Raw genomic sequence first — 20,356 nt, forward strand, 5'->3', positions numbered from 1 at the left:
TTTTTTCTTTGTTTTTCTTGTATTTTATTTTCTTGTATTTCATTATTTTATGTCTTCTCACTCATATCAAAGTGTAGTTCTAGGCATCCTAGCTGTCCGGACAACATTGGTCACAGGAACAGTAGAACGCACTACTGAACTTAGGGGTGTTACAGTACTATGCCCTAATTTGCCTAGTTGACTAGTTTGAATAGGTTGGTATGTCAATAGGATTCTGACAGCTGTTCTGTAAATGACTTTACGTCATATTGTGTTTTATGGCTTATTATGCTATACTATAATTTTAATAACCTATGGCTATACAGATTGTGTTATTATACTCGGCTTAATGCCTAATTGATTATATGGCTTTTTGGCCACACTATTTGCACACCGGGAGACACTTTGTGACCGATGGTGTGACGGCCTGAGGTACTACGTACCCAGTGCTAGTATATCCGTTTATCCAGTTTGGTCAGTGTATAGGCTATATGGGCAGTCAATTAAAACATTATTCAATTCAGCAGCTAAGTTAAGTTAAGTTAAGTATAATGAATTTTCAGTACAATTAATTTAAGTATTGAATGAATGAGTAAAAGAGATTAGCAAAAGAAACATAACAAAAATATAAATTGCAGAACCGTAGAGACTTGAAATACAATATAGCTAGAATAATTTGTATACTGAGTAGTATTACTGAAAAGTTATAAACTAAGCACTTTCATAGAGGAACAAACTAGTATATAATATCGTTGATACTAGAAATACCATACCAAATTAAATTGATTTCTGAGTATCCGAATTATGATTTATTTCTTTCTTTATTTGTATATATTATTTCTTGTTATACTATTGCACCACTAAGCAGAAATGCTTAGCGCGATGGAATTGCTTCCTCGCTCAGGTACTGAAGGTAAAACTAGTAGACTGTCGACTGAGATTTTTGGAGTCCAGGTCTGCAGAAGTGTCAGAAGAGTTCAAGATTGTCACCTCCTCAGCAATGCATGTAGCGCTCATTTTAAGCATGTTTTCTAATCTGTACATTATAATTACAGCTTATATTGTAATGTGAGTTAGTAACTGTAATTTCATTTGTATATCCTGTACTTGACAAATTTATGTTCTTAATTGGAAAATTATATACGTTAATGAAATATAAAAATTCTGATATCTGAGTTGATTATGTAATCATAATGATTCTGAATGAGATTGAGTTTCAGAAATTTTGATACTGAATCTGAGTTTGAGAATACTTTCAGACAATCTGAGTTATGAATATGAGTATATATTAAAATTATTTTTGGCAGGTTCAGAAGAATTGTTAGTCCAAATTACTGCTGAACTTTGCTGGATTGTCATTAAAATTTTTGAATTTTCCAAATTAGTCAGATTTTGATAAACAGTAAAAATAGCCTAAATCTCAGATAAAGTTTTTGAACAAGTAAATCTATAACTATAATGAAATCAGATAAGATCAGGTGCTCCGGCACTCCGTGTGACACGCCTTGCTAGGCTACACTGTAGACGAGTGAGGGGTGTTACATTTAGTGGTATCAAAGCATGGTTTAAGCATTCCTAGGCAAAGATAAGTAGAAAGATAGTGTGCATACATACATTGCATTCATAAGAGTCGAGGTGACACTAATGTAGATCTGTTTATTTTTTATTATTCAAGGTTAAGATATGGATTCAGAGTCACAGAAGGCATTAGAAAAAGAAGTAGAAAACCTAGTTCATGAGGTTATAACGTAGTGACTATGTAATGTTCTCGATGTTTGTATTGTAAGCTGCAGATTACAGTACCGACATGGGATTATTGTGTAGAGCTATGTGCTTCCTCGTGGTATAATAAAATAAGAATATTTGTAAGTAATCTGTAATTTGATATAGTTACGCCCAAATAGAGTACTATTACGGGAAATAAATGTAAAAATTTTAGTCAGAAATTTAAAACTTCAGAACTAGCCTATCGAAAGACTACACTTATAAGGTAGCTAGAGTCAGTGACTCAGTTACATTAATGTGAACTACCTGTACCATAGTAATTGCTATAAGCTTAGAGATATCAGTACAACTTATCATCCTCAGATGGATGGATTGTCGAAACGAGTAATTCAGATAAATTTTGAAACTCATTGAGTTCCTGTAAACAATGAAATGAAATGATAATAATAATCTGTAATATGTGTCGCAAAGGGATTTTGCGGTCGCCTGGACGATCACTCACCGAAGTGGGAAAAGTGAGGAGTCGCCACCTTAGTTTTGAGGGAAACTAAAGAAAACCATTTGGGAAGATAAATTAAAAATGAAACCACTTCAAAACAGAGATTCTAGGTTCGGGGTCCGTAAACGGGTGGGGAAGGTGTTAGGCACCCCACCTCGTCCCTTAATAAGGGTAAGTAGATTTAATTTTGCGTTTTTTATAAATTAGTTAGGAGGGCTTGAATGGGAATGTTAATCCTTTTGGCTAAAGGAACATTTGATTTCTCATCGAATTTGGATCACCGGATACACAAGTAAATGAGACCACCTTAGTGAATTGACGTTACAATTTTTTTAGTTCGAGATTATTTTATGCATGTGTTGAGATTTGGTGTGAGAATCGGATAAAAACCCTCCTCCGATCTCTGTTTAATGGTTATTTATTAAAACCTTGAGTAGAGACCGGATAAGAACCCTCCTCCGATCTCTATTTAATAGTTATTAAAATTTTAAGTTGAGACCGGATAAGAACTCTCCTCCGATCTCTATTTAATGGTTATTTATTAAAACTTTGAGTGGAGACCGGATAAGAACCCTCCTCCGATCTCTATTTAATAGTTATTAAAATTTTGAGTTGAGACCGGATAAGAACTCTCCTCCGATCTCTATTTAATAGTTATTTATTAAAACTTGGAGTGGAGACCGGATAAGAACCCTCCTCCGATCTCTATTTAATAGTTATTAAAATTTTGAGTTGAGACCGGATAAGAACTCTCCTCCGCTCTCTTTTAGATTAACAGGAGCCTGAAAGGGACTTTTCCGATCTCCCGGATTTTAATTTCAGCTACATGACATAAGAGCCTAAAGCTAAGGATTATGGCATTCAAGGATGCTGGGGATAAGGCTTCTCGATACCTTTTGGCTAGATGGGGAAAACTAGACTTAATTTACCGACCTTCCATGTATTCATTTTACCAATATCTATTAATGACCGATATATTCTGTTTTGTTTATTTTGGTTTTATTCCACTTTATGACCTCTTTGTCGAATTGTCGCTCACGCCACCTAATAGTTTGGCTATCTTCCGACGCGTTATTCAGTTCTCTCTTTAAAAGAGACCCTAAGTTGCGATTACCTACGTCTTGCCTGACCATTTACATGCTACTAGGAACCAGAAAAACTTGCATTCAGAAATGACGAAGATTAATAAAATGTCGGACTAATCACTAAAGAGATAACTCGAGAGTAACATTCTTTTGGGTCCTTTTGCACAAAATGAGCTTGGAGAAAATCACATACGTAAGAAGAACAAAGAAAGTGCGAAAAATAAATGTAAACACTTAGTAAAACAGCAATATGAGCTCTTACCTGTGAGGAGCCAAATCCCATGAAATAGCTACGGGTGGCAAATAGAGATAAGAGAGTGGACTGATTAGCCCGAGAGCCGATGTTCATCGGAAGTGAAGGGAGCTCACTAAAATATAATCGATTAAGATAAAAGCCGAGTGGAATGAAGTTTAGCTTAGACAAAGGGGAATGAAAACAGAGATGATAAAGGGTCAAAGTGAGGGTATGACCAGATAATGAACAAACTGGAAATGTAGAGTTCCAGTATTCAGAATCCTTTTCAAGAAACACTTCAGAAAACTAGTTTCAAAAGTTTTTCCAATCAACACTTCAAAGTAGCGGAATAACAAACTGAATGAAGTTTTCAGAGTTCTTCCACTATAATAACAGCCTCTCTTTTTTGTCCGTCCGTCCCTTGAACAGTTTTTCATGCAGGTATTTATAGGAATCGGGCGCTCCCCGTGGAGGGTCAGGATTTATTTTGAGGGAGATGGAGGGTCAAGATTTCGAAGGACATGATCGGATGTCCAGGAATTAAAGAGAATCAAAATGAATGGCTGAGATCCTTCTTCAGAACGTTTTTCCTTTTCTTCTTTCAATCTGACGGTCCCAGATCTTCTTGTCCGGAACAATCTAAGGGCTAAGAGCGAAAGATGCTGGTATTGTCGTCTTCTCTCTTGATCCAAGGGTTCCGGGTTTGTCCTTACAAGTGGGATCAACGGTGGAGATTGGGATGTACAGGATCACATGACATACCCCGCACTGCCAAGATTATGGCGATTCTTAGGCGTGCGGTGGAGATCTCGTCTGCAACGCTTTAACTACCTCGGCTCTGATTCTGACGACGGTTATTTGGGATTTGTCTTATTCTTTTTGCCTTCCGATCCCTAGAGATCTCCCTAATGATGTAATCCGATCTTTTTGGAAATAAAAGTCTTGTTTCTCCAATTATTATCTTATTGATTATTTTCCGACCTCTGATATATTTGTCCGATCTGGGTCCTAACAAAACGACTCTTAACTAATCCTTTGTTCAAAATATTCAACTTATTATGCCGATCTCCAATTAACCGATCTCGGAATGTTCGAGACGGTCGTGTACCGGCGAATCCCGTTAACCGATGCACTGCATGGAACCTCGTGAGCATTAAATGCTCGGACTAGTATAAATAGGGATGGGAGGTTAGCCATTTGCTCTCTCATTCCATTTTCAGTCTCTTGCTCACAACTTCGAAGTTCTCTCATTTTTTCCAAGTTCTTCCGACGCCGATCAGACTCCGGTAAGGGCTTTGATCTTCTTTTTAGTTTAAGTTCTTTATTTCCTTTGAAAATGAGCGGTGTCGAAGGTCAGAGAGCGGCGAGCCCTCCTTCCATTCAGTTCTCATGGTCGTCCGATGAAGAAGAGGTAGTCGGGCCAAGCACGCAACCTGAACCCCTAGGGTCTCCGTTCGGCTCGGGGCGGATCATACCATCAAGGCGTGCACCTGTTTCAGGGAGGGAGACTCTCCCTATAGACGAGCTACCGTCGGTTCTTCGAGAATCCGATCTGCAATCGTTTAGCCAAGAATACAACATTCGGCTTGATTCGTACGAGCAAATCAAGTGCCACAGCGATCTTCGTGTCGATCACTCCTTTGAAGAGAATGACATGGTTATGGTGTACGAGGAACAGTTAAAGGCCGGTCTTCGGTTCCCTCTAGATGACTTCTATAAGGAGGTCCTAAAACTTCACCGAGCGTGCATTGCTCAAATTCACCCTAACTCGTGGCGGATCTTGGTAGCCTTCCGAGGTCTATGCCGAGCTAAGGGAATCAGACCTACGGCTAAGGTGTTCGCCGAGCTGCACAGACTAACTCGCCGAAAGGATGACGAACACTGGTTCTTTCAGGCGAAGCCTCATTGCGGGCTCTTTTCCGATCTGCCCTCATCCCTTAAGAATTGGAAGAACCGTTTCTTCATTCTGAGGAGCAAAGATCCGAGCTGCTTTGAGGACTTCCCCCGTAGCTGGTGGTACCAGGGGCCTTTGCTTCCGAAGCATATTACCCTGAACCAGGAGGAAAGCTTAATAGTGATGGATCTGAAGAGTCAGGCCGCCACTCAAAAGTATTCTTGTTTGGATGCGGTGACTGTCGAGTTGCACCATTGGACTATTCAACTGCTCACCGGCCAAGACCGCGGACTTTCGCTCTCTGACCTCGGCATTGGTATTTTCTATATCTCAGATCTCAGGACCTTAGCGATCTCACTGACCTTTTCTTTGTGCAGGTATGGCGGGTGGTGAGGGTTCTAGGAAGCGGAAGAAGGACAAAGAGATCTCCCGGAAAATAAAGGAGATGAAGCGTTCGGAAATGCTTCGAACGCCTGGTCATGAACCTGGGGAAGTACAAGGGGACCTACCTCAACCCTCGGGCCCGCCGACCGCAGAAGCTGTTCGATCTCCTCCTAGATCGGAAGAGCAGCCTCCACCTCCTCCAGTTGTTTCTAGTGCGGAAGGGGGTCCTTCTCAATCTTCTGGGAGGACCTCTTCTCGTGGAGCTCAAAAGCTAATCGAGTCCCTGAAGAATAACCGGACTGTTCGGGAGAACCCCGGTTTTGCCCAAGTCTTGGGGTCTTCCATCTTCCTTCGGGAGGATCGGGACAGGCTATCCTCGAACAGCCTTGATGATATCTTGACTCAATCCATGAGCCTGAACGTGGAGTGCCTGGTGAATCAAACCATGGTTTGGGAAAAGGTTCAGCGTCTGGGTAAGGAGATCGGGAAGAAAAATCAGGAAGTGGCTTCCCTCCGATCCCAACTCTCATCCGCCGGATTATATATCTCAAGTTGAGGGACGAAGTTTTATGAAGATAGGCCGCCGAATCGAATCTTGTTCTGGCTGAAAGGAATCGGGTTCTCGGAGAAGTCCAGGCGCTACAGGCCAACGAAGCTGCTTAGGTCGCCCAACTCATCGAGGAGCTTAAAGAGAAAGACGGGGAGCTTAAAGAGAAAGACGGGGAGCTTAAGGAGAAAGATGAAGAGATGGTGACGGGAATAGCCGGGGCCTATGTGAATGCTCACAAGGACCTCTTGGCCGAACTCCAGAAGCGTTACCCAGAGGAGGACTTCTCTTGGATGGCCGACTGCTCCGGGGTGATGATGAGGACAGTGAGGGGGAAGCCGAGGGTGAGAGAGAGAGTGAGCAAAATGTAAATCAGGCTGAGGGTGACCCTCCAGCTGAATAGCTTGTAAAAAAAAATGAAATGAAATGGGATGTCTCTTTTGTTCAATGAATGGATGTGATTGGAAAATCTCTGAATTGCCTAAGTATTTGATTGTATGAGCATAGCGAAACAAGAACTAAATGCAATTATTAATCTAAGTATAAGAGATCGGAAAGCACAATAAGCATGAGATCGATGGGGAAGAAATGCTGAATGGGACTTGATTAAAATTGAAAATTTAACTTGAACACTTAAGATCGGAATCCTCATTAAACCGAACCAAAACCTTAGCTCTTAATCTTTCGAAAAGGAGATCGGCAATAAACGTAAGAAAAGATCTAGTGCCAGTTCATTTCGTTTATTAGGAATATACTTGACGGGTCCTGAGTTTCGACAATGGGTTTGAGAGATCGGTGAGCGATATAGACTGGTAAAGCTTTGACTGATGCGAGAACTTAACAATTTGATTTAATTCTTTGCGGGGAGAGATCGGAATTGTGACAGCCTATCAAAGAGGGATCGGAAATGTGATTAGCTGTCCGAAGGAGACTTAGTACCGGGGATCGGTTTCAAAGTTTTATTGATTTTGGGGATCGGCCAAAATATGGTGTCGACAGCTGCCCCTCTTTACATAATTTCTATTAAAGGAAAAAATTTCCGTGTAGGAATTATGTAAAGATTCAGACTCATATTTTGGACGATTAGGTGTACCTAAGTTAACGACCTAGAAATTGGCAACGGAAGTTGGAATACTTAGAAAATTAAAAACCAACTTGGATCAAGAAACCAGAGGTTGATAGCAGGAAAATTAAATTGCAGGAAATTAAAATCAACTTAGATCAAGGAACCAGAGGTTGATAACAGGAAAATTAAATTGCAGGAAATTAAAATCAACTTAGATCAAGGAACCAGAGGTTGATAACAGAAATGTAAATTGCAAGAAATTAAAATCAACTTAGATCAAGGAACCAGAGGTTGATAGCAGGAAAATTAAATTGCAGGAAATTAAAATCAACTTAGATCAAGGAACCAGAGGTTGATAACAGAAATGTAAATTGCAAGAAATTAAAATCAACTTAGATCAAGGAACCAGAGGTTGATAGCAGGAAAATTAAATTGCAGGAAATTAAAATCAACTTAGATCAAGGAACCAAAGGTTGATGAAAGGAATGTAAATTGCAAGAAATTAAAATCAACTTAGATTAAGGAACCAGAGGTTGATAGCAGGAAAATTAAATTGCAGGAAATTAAAATCAACTTAGATCAAAGAACCAGAGATTGATGACAGGAATGTAAATTGCAAGAAATTAAAATCAACTTAGATCAAGGAACCAGAGGTTGATAGCAGGAAAATTAAATTGCAGGAAATTAAAATCAACTTACATCAAGGAACCAGAGGTTGATAGCAGGAAAATTAAATTGCAGGAAATTAAAATCAACTTAGATCAAGGAACCAGAGATTGATGACAGGAATGTAAATTGCAAGAAATTAAAATCAACTTAGATCAAGGAACCAGAGGTTGATAGCAGGAAAATTAAATTGCAGGAAATTAAAATCAACTTAGATCAAGGAACCAGAGGTTGATGACAGGAATGTAAATTGCAAGAAATTAAAATCAACTTAGATCAAGGAACCAGAGGTTGATAGCAGGAAAATTAAATTGCAGGAAATTAAAATCAACTTAGATCAAGGAACCAGAGGTTGATAACAGGAAAATTAAATTGCAGGAAATTAAAATCAACTTAGATCAAGGAACCAGAGGTTGATAACAGAAATGTAAATTGCAAGAAATTAAAATCAACTTAGATCAAGGAACCAGACGTTGATAGCAGGAAAATTAAATTGCAGGAAATTAAAATCAACTTAGATCAAGGAACCAGAGGTTGATAACAGAAATGTAAATTGCAAGAAATTAAAATCAACTTAGATCAAGGAACCAGAGGTTGATGACAGGAATGTAAATTGCAAGAAATTAAAATCAACTTAGATCAAGGAACCAGAGGTTGATAGCAGGAAAATTAAATTGCAGGAAATTAAAATCAACTTAGATCAAGGAACCAGAGGTTGATAACAGGAAAATTAAATTGCAGGAAATTAAAATCAACTTAGATCAAGGAACCAGTGGTTGATAACAGAAATGTAAATTGCAAGAAATTAAAATCAACTTAGATCAAGGAACCAGAGGTTGATAGCAGGAAAATTAAATTGCAGGAAATTAAAATCAACTTAGATCAAGGAACCAGAGGTTGATGACAGAAATGTAAATTGCAAGAAATTAAAATCAACTTAGATCAAGAAACCAGAGGTTGATAGCAGGAAAATTAAATTGCAGGAAATTAAAATCAACTTAGATCAAGAAACCAGAGGTTGATAACAGAAATGTAAATTGCGAGAAATTAAAATCAACTTAGATCAAGGAACCAGAGGTTGATAGCAGGAAAATTAAATTGCAGGAAATTAAAATCAACTTAGATCAAGGAACCAGAGGTTGATAACAGAAATGTAAATTGCAAGAAATTAAAATCAACTTACAAAGCAAGTCTAACCCTGACGCATGAAGTTCTTTCCCTGAGGAAGTGTACTTAACAAGATACCGAAGGCCGATGATTAATGGAGGAGGAGTTGCAAGACTTGACCCATGATCCCATTCCTTCGGATGCCCCTTTTCTGTTCCCGACTCTCTCCTTATTTTACGGAAAGCGCCCTTGCGGGTCTTTATTTTCTTTTCATCCATTCGACCAGAAGCGCCCTTTCGGGTTTTCACTCCTAGTTTTTTATTTTTTTTTTTTATTTATTTTTTTTTTTTGAAGGCCATTCCCTGCAAATCTCATAGTAAAGTACGTGAGGTTATCAATTTTCGAATTCAAATCTTATGGCAAAAATTTTAACTAATCAATAGCGCATTAAACAAAGAGAAAGGATAGTATTTAAAAAGTGAGTAAACAGGAAAACAAAAGCAGAAGGAATAAAGTATAATTTTATTATGGCTTTAGGGAAAATAGGGATAGACTTTCAAAGGAAAAGGAAGGGTACAAGGATAGATCTCACATATTCCTTATAGTTGGTTTCGAAGTCTTTTAACTGCCATTATTTCCAGTTCTCTGAAGCCTCATGCCACGACAGTTTCCTCTCCATCCTCGGTTTCATATCCCCTTCCTTATTTCTCCATTTTGGTTCTTGGGGCGCCCTTTCGGGTTTTCACCCCAAGTTTTTTTTTTTTTTTTTTTTTTTTGGGACGCCCTTTCGGGTTTTCATCCTTCACTCATTTTATGCATAGTACCTCTTGAAAGTGTAGGCATTCCATAGGTCTCGGGAATTCTTCACCGTCCATGTGGGTCAAGATCAAGGCTCCTCCAGAAAATGCCTTTTTAACCACATAGGGTCCCTCATAGGTTGGTGACCATTTGCCCCGGGGATCGTTTTGGTTCGGCAGCACTTTCTTCAGTACTAGGTCCCCGGGTTGGAATTCGCGTGGGCGGACACCTTTATCAAATGCCCTAGCCATTCTCCTCTGGTATAATTGCCCATGACATGCTGCTGTTAATCTTTTCTCGTCCAGCAGGTTTAACTGATCCAACCTTGACTGGATCCATTCTGATTCATCAATCCCTGATTCCTTCAGAATCCTTAAGGAAGGAATTTCGACCTCAATAGGTAATACTGCTTCCATCCCGTAGACCAGTGAGTATGGAGTTGCCCCGGTTGAGGTCCTCACGGAAGTCCGGTATGCGTGAAGAGCGTAGGGGAGCATATCATGCCAATCCCTATATGTGACCGTCATTTTCCGAATTATCCTCTTGAGGTTTTTGTTTGCGGCTTCCACCGCTCCATTCATCTGGGGACGGTATGGGGAGGAGTTGAGATGTCGGATTCTGTATTGATCACACAGTTTCTGAACCTTCGGACCATTCAAGTTCTTGGCATTATCAGTGACAATTTCATTCGGGAGGCCATGCCGGCAGATGATGTTGCTTTTGAAGAATTTAAGAAACGTGTTTTGCGTGATGTGAGCATACGACGTTGCTTCGACCCATTTGGAGAAATAGTCGATGGCCACTAGGATAAATCTATGTCCATTGGATGCCTTGGGATTGATGGGACCAATTACATCGATGCCCCACATTGCGAAAGGCCATGGTGAGACGAGGTTGAACAGCTTATGAGGTGGGACGTTTATCGGATCGGCATAGATCTGACACTTATGGCACTTCCGGAAATACTCGATGCTATCCTTCTCTATTGTGGTCCAAAAATACCCACGTCGCATGATTTGCTTGGCCATCATGTGCCCATTGGCATGGGTTGCACAATTTCCCTCATGAGTCTCAAAAAGGATTCTCTTTGCCTCTTTTGCATCTACACATCTCAATAATTCGCCGTTGGAGCTCCTCTTGTATAGGGTTTCTCCACTGGGGAAGTATCAAAATGCTAATCTCTGAATCATCTTCTTTTCATTTTTGCTTGCCCCTGAGGGGAATTCTCTGGTTCTACAGTAGACCAGGATGTGATGATACCAAGGCTTTCCATCGGGCTCTTCTTCAATCATGAAGCAGTAGGCTGGTTCATCCCTTGCTTTAACCCTCAATGCTTGAGTTGTCTGCCCTTCTTCCATTTGAGCCATAACAGCTAGAGTAGCTAAAGCATCAGCAAATTGATTCTTGTCTCTGCTAAGATGAGTGAAAGAGATTTCTTCGAATTCCTTAATCAGCTCCAGTAAGTACTTCTGATATGGGATCAACTTGGGATCCTTAGTTTGCCATTCTCCCTTGACTTGATAAATTATCAGAGCCGAGTCTCCGTACACCTCCAACTTTCTAATTTTCATTTTAATAGCAGCTTGTAGACCCATTACACAAGCTTCATACTCTGCGACATTGTTGGTACAGTCAAATCTCAACTTGACAGCTATCGGGAAGTGTTTTCCGTCCGGGGATACCAAGATACTCGATTCCATTACCAGACAAATTGACAGCTCCGTCGAAATACATTTCCCATACATCGGCTGGGCCCTCTTCTTCACAGTCTACTTCATTAATATGCTCATCAGGGAATTCAAAATCCAGAGCTTCATAATCCTGGATAGGATTTTCTGCTAGGAGGTCAGCGATCACACTACCTTTCACCGCTTTCCGGGTCACGTAGACTATGTCGTATTGGGAGAGTATAACCTGCCACTTGGCTATCCTTCCTGGCACGAATGGGCTTTCGAATACATATCTGATAGGATCCATCCTGGAGATGAGCCATGTCTTGTGATTCAACATGTAGTGCTTGAGGCGATTTGTCAGTCTGTGCTAACGCTACAGCAAGTCTTTTCTAAGAAAGAGTACCTTGACTCACAATCATTGAACTTCTTGCTCAGGTACTAAATGGCCCTCTCTTTTCGGCCAGTATCATCATGTTGTCCCAAAACACATCCCATCGAGCTCACGAATCGCCATATACAGATCAAAGGCACGCCCGCCATGTGTGGAACCAATCGTGGATTTGACAGATACTGCTTGATTTTCTCAAAAGCCTCTTGACAAACTGAATCCCATTGAGTAGAGTTGTTCTTCCGGAGTAATCTGAAAATAGGCTCAGCTTTGGCAGTGAGATTAGAAATAAACCTCGAAATGTAGTTCAGCTTTCCCAGAAAACTGCGCACCTCTCTCTCTGTTTTTGGGGACGGCATTTCTTGAATAGCTCGGACTTTGTCTGGATCTACTTCTATCCCTTTCTCGCTTACTATGAATCCCAACAACTTCCCCGATCTAGCTCCGAATATGCACTTAGCAGGTTCACTTCAAGTGGTATTTCTGAGCCTTCGAATACCCTCCTCATCACCCGAACGTGGCTCTCTTCTCCTCGGATTTGATGATCATATCATCCACGTATACCTCTACTTCTTTATGCATCATATCGTGGAATAATGTGACCATTGCGCTACCGATAAGTAGCCCCTGATTCTTCAACCCTAAGGGCATGACCCGATAGCGTAATACTCCCATTGAGTGATGAAAGCGCTTTATCCTTGTCTTCTTCGGCCCATTGGGATCCGATTGTACTCGATGCCCCATCAATACACGAACACCTGCCCAATCCCGCAGCATTGTCAACTAACACATCAATGTGGGGGAGAGGGAAATCGTCTTTCAAGCTAGCTTTATTAAGATCCCTGTAGTCAACGCACACCCTGACTCTCCCGTCCTTCTTCATTACCGGGACGACGTTAGCCACCCATTGGGGATATTTGACTACTTCCAAGAACCCGCCATATCGTTTCTTGACTTCATCCGAACCTTGAGCAAAGCAGCCGATTCATTCTCCTTAGTTTTTGCTTCACCGGAATCGTTCCCGGAATTAAGGGAATTTTGTGCGTTACTATCTGAGGGTTAAAACCCACCATATCATCATAGCTCCAGGAAAATACATCGAGAAATTCTTTAAGTAGGCTGATCATATCTCCCAATTCTTCACTCTCCACTACCTTAAGTTCCCTTTTTACTTCTTCCGTGCCCAAGTTTATTGTGTGCGTCTCGTCTCCACAAGGCACGAGGGAGGGCTCATCCTTTTCACTGTCTTCTTGTGTAAGTTCTTCCTCAGAATCACTTGAAGTAATGGCAGTTATGGGGATTTCAAAATTAACCAGAGGGATTTCTGAGTCTATTGGATTATTAGGTGTTGTCGACACCATATTTTGGCCGATCCCTAGAATCAATAAAAAATCTTTTCTTTGAACAGCTAATCACGTTTCCGGTCCCTCCTTGATAGGCGGTCACATTTCCGATCTCTCCTCACAGAGAATTGAATTAATGCTAAGTCCTCACATTCATTAAAGCCTCGCCGATCTCTCAAAATCATTTTACCGACCTCTCAAACCCGATGTCGGATTTCCGGACCTGTCAAGTATATTCCTGATCTCTGTTGATGAATAAAATGAACAGGCACTAGATCTTTTCCTACCAGTTTTATTGCCGACCTCCTTTCCGAAAGTTTAAGAGCTAAAGTTTTGGTTCGATTCCGATCTTAAGTGTTCGAGTTAAATTTTCGGTCAAGTTCTGTTCAGCATTTCTTCCCTACCGATCTCATGTTTAAAGTGCTTTCCGATCTCTCATACTTAGATTAATAATCACATTTAGTTTTTGTTTTGCTGTGCTCATACAATCAAATACTCAGACAAACAATGGTTTAAAATTTTCCGATCACAATCATTCATTGAACAAAAGGCATTTCATTTCATGTCATAATTTGTACAAAGTTATTCACTGGGGATCACCCCACTGATCTACATTTGATCACTCCTCTCTCCCTCTCACCCTCGGCTTCATCCTCACTGTCTTCATCATTGTCCTCAGGAGCCACATCGGCCATCCAAGAAAAGTCTTCTTCTGGGTAACGCTCCTGGAGTGCGGCCAAGAGATCCTTGTGAGCCTTCACATAGGCCTCGGCTATTCCTGTCACCATCTCCTCATCCCTCTCCTTAAGCTCCTTATCCTTCGCCTCAAGTTTCTCTATAAGTTGAGCGACCTGAGAGGCTTCATTGGCGTGGAGCGCCTAGACTTCCTTAAGAGCGCGGTCCCTCTCATCCAAAATACGGCCTGCTCGCCAACCGGTCTTCATGGAGCTTTGCCCGTCCCTCGACCTGAGATATATAATCCCGAGCCGATGAGAGCTGGGATCGGAGGGAATCCACTTCCTGGTTCTTCTTCCCGATCTCCTTACCCAAACGCTGAATCCTTTCCCGGATCATGGTCTGGTTCACCAGACACTCCACGTTTAAGCTCATGGTCCGAGTCAATATGTCGTCGAGACCATTCTGGGATAGCCTGTCCCGATCCTCCTCAAAGAAGATGGTAGACCCCAGGACTTTGGCGAAATCAGAGTTCTCCTTGACAGTCCGGTTGTTCCTCAAGCAGTCGATCAATACTTGAGCGCCCCGAGAAGAGGTCCTCCCAGAAGCTTGAGTAGGCCCCCCTTCCCTGCTTGGAACAACTGCAAGAGTCGGAGGCTGCTCCTCCGATCTAGGAGGAGATCGGGTAGCTTCAGTGGTCGGCGGACCCGAAGGTTGGGGAGGATCTCTTTGTATCTCCCCAGGTTCGTGACCGGGCGTTTGGAGTCGTTCCGAACGCTTTATCTCCTTTATCTTCCGGGAGATCTCTCTCTCCTTCTTCCGTTTCCTTGAACCTTCACCACCCGCCATACCGCACAAAGAAAAGGTTAGTGAGATCACTAAGGTCGTGAGAATTGAGATATAGAAAATACCGATGCCGAGGTTAGAGAGCGGAAGTTCGCGGTCTTGGCCATGAGCAAACAACAGTCAATGGTGCAATTTCGATCACCGAATCCAAACAAGAATACTTTTAGTGGCAGCCTCACTCTTGAGATCCATCACTATCAAACTTTCCTCTTCGCTCAGTGGTAATATGGTTCGAAGCAAGGGTCCCCGGTACCACCAAATGGGGAAATCCTCAAAGCGGCTCGGATCTTTGCTCCTCACAATGAAGAAATGATTCTTCCAGTTCTTAAGAGACGAGGCATCGGAAAAGAGCCCGCAATTAGGCTTCGCTGAAAGAACCAATGGTCATCGTCCTTTCTGAGTTAGCCGGTGCAGCTTGGCGAACACTTTAGTCAGAGGTCCGATTCCCTTAGCTCGGCATAGACCCTGAAAGCAACCAAGATCCGCCACGAGTTGGGGTGGATTTGAACAATGGATATTCGAAAATTTTAGGACCTCCTTATAGAAATCGGCTAGAGGGAACCTCGGATCGCCTTTAATCGTTCTTCAGACACCATGACCATGTCATCCTCTTCAAAAGAATGATCGACACGAAGATCGCCATGGCACTTGATCACTCATATGAATCAGACAAATGTTGTATTCTTGAACAAGCGATTGCAGATCGGATTCTCAAGAACCGATGGAAGCTCGTCTATGGGAAGGGTCTCTCTTGAAGAAGGGCGCAGACGCTTTAATGGTACGACCCGCCCGACTGGAGCAGGACCCTAAGGGGTCCAAAGGCGCGCTTGGTTCGATCGCCTCTTCTTCATCGACGATGACCAAGAGAACTCAATGGAAGGAGGGCTCGCCGCTCTCCGACCTTCGCACCGCTCATTTTCAAAAGAAACAAAGAACTTAAACAAAAAGAAGATCAAAGTCCTTACAGAGTCTAATCGGCGCTGAGAAACCGAGAAAATGAGAGAACTTCAAGCTATGAGCAGAGATGAAAATGAAATGAGAGAACAACTGGCTAACCCTCCCCTATTTATACTAGTCCGAGCATTTAATGCTCGCGAGGTTCTAGGCGGCACATCGATTGGTGAGACTCGATAGCTGTTCTGACACTTCTCTCAAATATCCGAATGTTCAGAGATCGGTTAATTGGAGATCGGCATAATAAGTTAAATATTTTGAATAAAGGATCAGTCAAGTGTCATTCAAGTAAAGAACCAAATCGGATAACCACCTCAGGGATCGGAAAATAATCAATAAGATAATAATTGGAGAAACAAGACTTTTATTTCCAAAAAGATCGGATTACATCATTTGGGCGATCTCTAGGGATCGGATTACAATAAAGGACTAACTACATCATTTGGTGATCTCTAAGGATCGGAATACATTGGAGATCTGACTATATCAAAAGGCCGATCTAAGGATCGGTTTACAACTGATCCCTAGGATACTCCCAGGAGATCCATGGATCAGTTTATAACTTATCCCAAGGATACTCCCAGGTGTTCTAAGGATCAGTTTATAACTGATCCCAAGGATATTGCCGACCGGATGCTTCATCCGCTGTCGGAACACCCAATGTGGATCAGAATCGCTGTCGGAACACTCAATGTGATGAGAAGCCGAATGAACTCAGTTGAGCGACTCGAGATCGGTACAACCGAGGTCCGCAATACAGATTGATCAAATCCAGTTCTCTCACCATCGTCAATTAGGGTCATCCAATCACCGGGATCGTAAATTTTCAGTCGGTGAGAAAGGAAATCCATCGGAAAAAGATCAAAAACCACAATTATGGCCTGAGCGACCGCCGGAGCAGCTAGAACAGGGAAAGCAAGAAAGGAAGAGAGGAGAATCAGATGAAGGAAATGTTTCTGTCAACAGGGGTATATATAGGGGAAAATGAGCATTTATTGCTGAGCAGAAAACGAAGCGAACGCTTCGGGAATCGAGATGCAATTAATGCTTGAACCGAATCCAGACTGATTAAGGGATAATAGAGATCGGGAGATAAGAGATCAGCATGAAAGATCGGAATAGGAGCTAGGGAAGGGATCGGAAGACAAAAAGAATAAGACAAATCCCAATAACCGCCGCCGTAATCGTGAGCCGAGGTAGTTAAAGCGTGGCAGACGAGATCTCCACCGCACGCCTAAGAATTGCCCGCAATGCTGACAGGTGCCAGGGTATGTCATGACAGTCCTGTACATTCCAATCTCCACCGTTGATCCCACTTGTCCGGACAAACCCGGAACCCTTAGATCAAGAGAGAAGACGACAATACCAGCGTCTTTCACTCTCAGCCCTCAGATCGTTCCGGACAAAGGATTCAAGACCGTCAGATTAAAAGAGGAAAAGGAAAAATATTCGGAGGAGCGATCTCAGCCATTCATCTTGATTCTCTTTAATTCCTGAGCATCCGATCATGTACCTCAAAATCTTGACCCTCCATCTCCCTCAAAATAGATCCTGACCCTTCATAGGGAGCACCCGATTCCTATAAATACCTGCATGAAAAAACTGTTCAAAAAAGAAAAAAGACGAAAAAACAAAGAAAGGCTGTTATTATAGCAAGAGGAACTCTGAAATTTCATTTAGTTTGTTACTCTGCTATTTAGAAGTGTTGATGAAAAGACTTTGGAAACCAGTTTTCTGAAGTGTTTTCTTGAAGGGATTTTGAATACTGGAACTCTACATTTCCAGTTTGTTCATTATCTAGTCGCACTCTCATTTTCTGTCTTCTATCATCTCTAAGCTCAACTTCATATCACTCGCATTTTAGCTGAGTACCCTCCAGTTCACGAAGAACGCCACCCTCAAGCTAATCAATTCCCTGTCCTATCCCCGTTTGCCATCCCGTAACTATCCGGCTCCTCACAGGTAAGGGCTCATACTGCTGTTTACTTTTATTTCCCGCACTTCCTTTATCCTTCATACGTCGGCAACTCTCTTCAAGAGTATTTTGCACGAGAGAACCTCAAAAGATGTTATTGTAGGAGTTCATGCTACTGTTTTATTAAGTGTCCACGTTTATTTTCCGCATTTTCCTTGTTCGTCATACATCTGCGATTTTCTTCAAGTTCACTTTTGCACAAACGATCCCTAAAGAATGACACTCCCAAATCATCTCTTTAGTGATCAGTTCATTTTTATTAATCTTCATCATTTCTGAAAGCAAGTTTTCTAACTCCCAGTAGTATGTAAATGGTCGGGTAAACGTAGGTAATTGCAACCCAAAGATCTCTTTTAAAGAGAGAATCTGGATAATACGTCAGGAAATAGTCAAGCTACTAAATTGACGCAAACGGCAGATCGGCAAAGATGCCAAAAATGGAATAAAGTCAAAGTAAACGAAACAGAATAGATCGGTTATTAATGGATATGGGTAGAATGAATACATGAGAGGTTGGTAAATCAGGTCTCATTTTCCCGTCTAGCCAAGAGATATTGATAAGTCCTATCCCCAACCTCTTTAAACTTCAGGATCCTTATCTCTAGGTTCTTAGGACACCAAAATTCTGGAGATCGAAAAATACCTTTCAGGCACCTTTCTAATTTAAAAGAGATCGGAGGAGAGTTCTTATCCGGTCTTAACTCAAATTCTAATAAACATTTAAAAGAGATCGGAGGAGAGTTCTTATCCGGTCTTAACTCAAAATTCTATTAAATAGGGATCGGAGGAGAATTCTTATCCGGTTCCCATCTCGAAATTTTAATGAATACCTAAAAGAGGTCGGAGGAGGACCCTTACCCGACCTCCAATTAGAATTTTAATAAATAACCCAGAAGAGATCGGAGGAGAGTTCTTATCCGGTCTCTACTCAAACTTTAATAAATATTTAAAAAGAGATAGGAAGAGAGTTCTTATCCTATTCTCACACCTAATTTCAACCCGTATGCAAGGTAATCCTAAAACCAAAACGATTCGTGACGTCAACTCACTAAGGCTGTCTCATTTACTTATGTATCTGGGTAATCCTAATTAGTGTAAAATCAAACATTCCTTTTACCAAAAGGATTAACATTCCCACTATAGCCCTTTTAACTAATTTATAAAGGACGCAAAATTAAATCTACTTACCCTTATTAAGGGACGAGGTGGGGTGCCTAACACCTTCCCCACCCGTTTATGGACCCCGAACTTAGAATCTCTGTTCTAAAGTGGTTTTATTTTTAATTTAACTCCCTAAATGGTTTTCTTTAGTTTCCCTCAAAACTAAGGTGGCGACTCCTCACTTTTTCCCACTTCAGTGAGTGATCGTCCAGCACCGCAAAAATCCTGCTATGCATACTTGGCGACTACTGGGACTCTATATCTCATTATTGACTTAACCCGGTCTAGAGGTCCAAAAGTAGGCTTAATTTCTGTCCGATCAAATTATATTTAGAGGGGCTCACTTGGCGATGTCTTATATGCTAATTATTATTGCTACTAACTATTTTGTTTTGCCTGTTCCATCTCCTACAGCGCTCTTCATTTCAAAGAAAAAGGAAAAGAAAAAAAAATGGAAAAATAAAATCCCCCTGAATTGGGAAGAGGTAAAAGTGTCCCTTCACACACTGAACACTCACACAATGTCCTCACACACTATGGTCCTAACCCGGGCTTTCTTACCCTTTTAGGAAAGTAGGAGGGGGTCATGTAAGTGCCCGTGGGTTTTACCCGTTAGTATCCGTGAAGGCCTCGCTCAAATTGAAACTCGTTCTATCCATTGTGATACTCGTGGAATTTTCCCGACAATATCATGGGGGTAAAATGGGGCTCTACTGTTTACAGTAGGGGCAATTTGGGAACCTGTGGCTATTAGAAAAATTAGATCCTGAGCTAAACCGTCACGATAGCTAAAAGCCGTAGTAAACTGCCTCATAAGATAGAACCATCCAGATAGGTAGCGCTTACCCGGTATCAGGAGTCTCCCTATTATAGGACAAAAAGGGACATGTTTACTCTTACCTTGCTCTCTTTTGATTTCCTTTCGTTCATTTTGTGAGGGTAATCTTGAATTTATCAAACACTTACACATTTTCCTACTTTGATAAATGTGTACGTGTCACCACAACAAGATGATTCAAAATTACCCTAATTTGTCTTACTAACGAATCTTCCCGCAGCATTACCAAACCGAGGGTGCAGAAAGGATAGGCATCATTTTTATCATGGCATCCTCGAGTCGGGCGTAAAAGGTTCAGAATGCTAAACTTTGGTCTGAATCGGCTCATAGTCCGGTACCCTCCCAAAATGATGCTTTCGAGGCGCCTGCTAGCTCGCTACCTTCACTGGATTTGGATAAAATAGAGGTCAAAATGAACAACCTCGAGGGTCTGTCTAGTAGATGGATGTCGCTTCCGATCGTGTCAAGGTACGCTTTGAAGAAAAGTGCGGAAGGATTGCAACCTTAATGCAAGTCAA

The sequence above is a fragment of the Hevea brasiliensis genome, chromosome 14, assembly GCF_030052815.1.
Source record: "Hevea brasiliensis isolate MT/VB/25A 57/8 chromosome 14, ASM3005281v1, whole genome shotgun sequence".
NCBI classification, from domain to species: Eukaryota; Viridiplantae; Streptophyta; class Magnoliopsida; order Malpighiales; family Euphorbiaceae; genus Hevea; species Hevea brasiliensis.